We start from the raw sequence: 3,415 nt of genomic DNA on the forward strand, positions 1-3,415 counted from the left end.
AATTATTCATTTTTTTTTAATATTTTTTTTATATATATATATTTATATATATATATTTATATTGTGTGTATATATATATATATATATATATATATATATATAAATATTGTGTGTATATATATATATATATATATATATATATATATATATATATATATATATATATATATATATATATATATATATGCAACAGGTGGTGATTGTCTGCGCTGTGATATGGCTTAATCAAATGAGTGGAATGGGGAAAAAACAGTGAGTGAATGGGCTAAGGAAGTGACAGGTGATGCAGACACATGTTAACCTTACCGGTTTAAAACTAGATATAGTCCTGTCCGGACTGTAAAATGATACAGTGAAATTTTACACATAAGGATGTAAGTGAAAATCACAACAAAAAACTGAACGTGAACATAAAATTTTGAATGGGTGCAACACCAAAAAAAGAAAGAACAAGAGCCCAGTTCAACACTGGAACTGGTGCAGCAGTGAGGAAATGGTAAGGGTGAATCAGGTTCCAAATCCTGCAAAGAGGATACAGTCCTAACCAATCCAAACAAACGCATGCAGCCCACACCTCAGTGATAAGTGCAGCTTACCTTCCAGCTGACACAAAGGGCCAGACACATGGGATATAAACGTTACCAGTTTTCAGTTGGGTGAAACTCTTCCTGCCAGTTCTCAGTAATTGGTCACACATAGAGAGACAAAGATAATAAGGAAAATGTTGTAGCCTTGTACTCCTGATACTAATACAGCTGTAGGGAAAAGGATTTGATTGGCAAGGTGGTAGATATAGTCTCCACTTACACAACTTACACAGTGTGTAGGGAAGAAATGCACATCTCCACGAGTGCCGAACTCGTCTCCTGGTACTTCTCACTGTTGACAGCTTGTGGCTTTTAGTCTTGTGTCAGGCTGTCCACTCGTGTCAGGATAAGGAGAGCAAGGGGCGGAGAGAGGAGATAGTGCACATAGCATAAAACTGTACAGAAACTTTAATAGCTAAAATCATAAAGTAAAAAACTCACATGGAGCAGTGAGATGGCGATCATGTATCCACGAGCGCCGCGCTCGTCTGCCGTCCGTTCGGTACTGCTCCCGGTTAGTGCTCTGGGTCCCGACGCGTATTCGTCACACCACGTGACTTCATCAGGGGATGGTTGCTAGAGCACTGGGTATTGCTTAAATAGTGTCTGATTGTTAGGACACAACGGCGGCCATTTTGTTGAGGTCCGCAATGTAAAATGTCTAGTACCGACCCGGCGCCATTTTCCCTGAGCCATATAAGACTGAAAAATAGGTGGTACACTGAGATGCAGGGAAATAGGCGAATCCGGGTCGAAGGTGTCCTAAGTTAAAACGAGGGATATAGGCAAGAGATCTTACTTGATGGAGGAAAAAACCTATTGTGGTAAACGAAAAACTAAAAGGAACACTGTCCAACAGATTTGTAATCTAAAAATAAATCCGTGTGCACCGAGCTACTATCCCATACTGTTAAAGGGATGCAGCCATACTATATCGGTGCTAATGGGTATATGAAAATGATATGACAAAAGAAAGGGTTATTAATCCTAATAAAATAGATAAAGAAGACATTGACACATGATACATGTGTGAAGTATATATAGGTCCCTGTGGTCATATGGGAATCACAAAACAGCTTATAGAAGATTGATGGTCTGTGATCAATATTGTCAGGTTGATCGTGGCTCAGCTGGGAGCAGCACCCGACGCACGACAGATTAAACAATATGAAATCGACACACAATCTAGCACATTCAATAGGTGTTATGGTGAAGTAAAGTGGGCAAGCCAAGAGAAAGAATGGATGAAAACTAAAAGTCACTCAAAAAACAGTTCAAATCGAACTCGATGTTTAGGCCTCTGGGTGTGAAAGTGTCCATGTTAAAAATGTATTTTGATTCTAGTTGGCTGAGGGCTCTGACCTTATGGCCACCCCGCCATGGTCTAGAATACGGCACTATCCCCCAGAACTTCAGATGTGAAGGATCTTTTTGGTGGACCTTGGCAAAATGGCGGGATACGCTGTGGTTGGGAAATCCACTTTCTATATTTTTCACATGTTCTTTTATGCGTATCCTTAACATTCTCTTTGTGCGACCAATATATTGAAGTCCACAGCTGCATTCGAGGGCATAGACTGCGCCCTCTGTATTGCAGCCAATGAAGTCCTTGATCTCATATTCCGTTCCATTACTGTTGGATTTAAATGTACACACTTTTTGATTGGGACGTTTGGTGTGTGTGCAAGAGTAGCACCTCTTGCAAGGGTAAAAACCCTTTCCAGTGAAGAATGAAAAATGTTTCTTCGGAGGGTTTATCACACTCTTCACCAGCTGGTCTCGCAGTGTTGGGGCTCTTCTGTATATAAACCTCGGTTTTTCTGGCAGGAGATCTCGGAGGTCTTTGTCGCATTTCAGAATGTGCCAGTGCCTTTGGATAACTTTTTCGATTTTTTTGTGCTGTATACTATAGTCTAAGACCATAGGTACGACATCTTCTCTGTTTGTGGGTGTTTTGTTTTCCAAAAGTTTTTTCCGTGGTATCTTCGAAACTTCCTCTATTCTTTGCCTGATGAATGTGTCCAGAAACAATAACATCTTCGACACCAAGACCCACTTTAAAAACGTAGACAGAAACAGCTATCTCCCCCTTACCAGCTGCCACCATAAGAACTGGCTCTATAACATACCGAAGGGCCAACTAATGCGCCTACGACGCAACTGTACAAACCTAGATGTATTCCAGACGCAAGCTAAACAAATAGGTGGTAGATTCATACAAAAAGGATACGATGACACATTCATCAGGCAAAGAATAGAGGAAGTTTCGAAGATACCACGGAAAAAACTTTTGGAAAACAAAACACCCACAAACAGAGAAGATGTCGTACCTATGGTCTTAGACTATAGTATACAGCACAAAAAAATCGAAAAAGTTATCCAAAGGCACTGGCACATTCTGAAATGCGACAAAGACCTCCGAGATCTCCTGCCAGAAAAACCGAGGTTTATATACAGAAGAGCCCCAACACTGCGAGACCAGCTGGTGAAGAGTGTGATAAACCCTCCGAAGAAACATTTTTCATTCTTCACTGGAAAGGGTTTTTACCCTTGCAAGAGGTGCTACTCTTGCACACACACCAAACGTCCCAATCAAAAAGTGTGTACATTTAAATCCAACAGTAATGGAACGGAATATGAGATCAAGGACTTCATTGGCTGCAATACAGAGGGCGCAGTCTATGCCCTCGAATGCAGCTGTGGACTTCAATATATTGGTCGCACAAAGAGAATGTTAAGGATACGCATAAAAGAACATGTGAAAAATATAGAAAGTGGATTTCCCAACCACAGCGTATCCCGCCATTTTGCCAAGGTCCACCAAAAAG

Source organism: Rana temporaria, chromosome 3 (assembly GCF_905171775.1).
Source record: "Rana temporaria chromosome 3, aRanTem1.1, whole genome shotgun sequence".
Taxonomy (NCBI): Eukaryota; Metazoa; Chordata; class Amphibia; order Anura; family Ranidae; genus Rana; species Rana temporaria.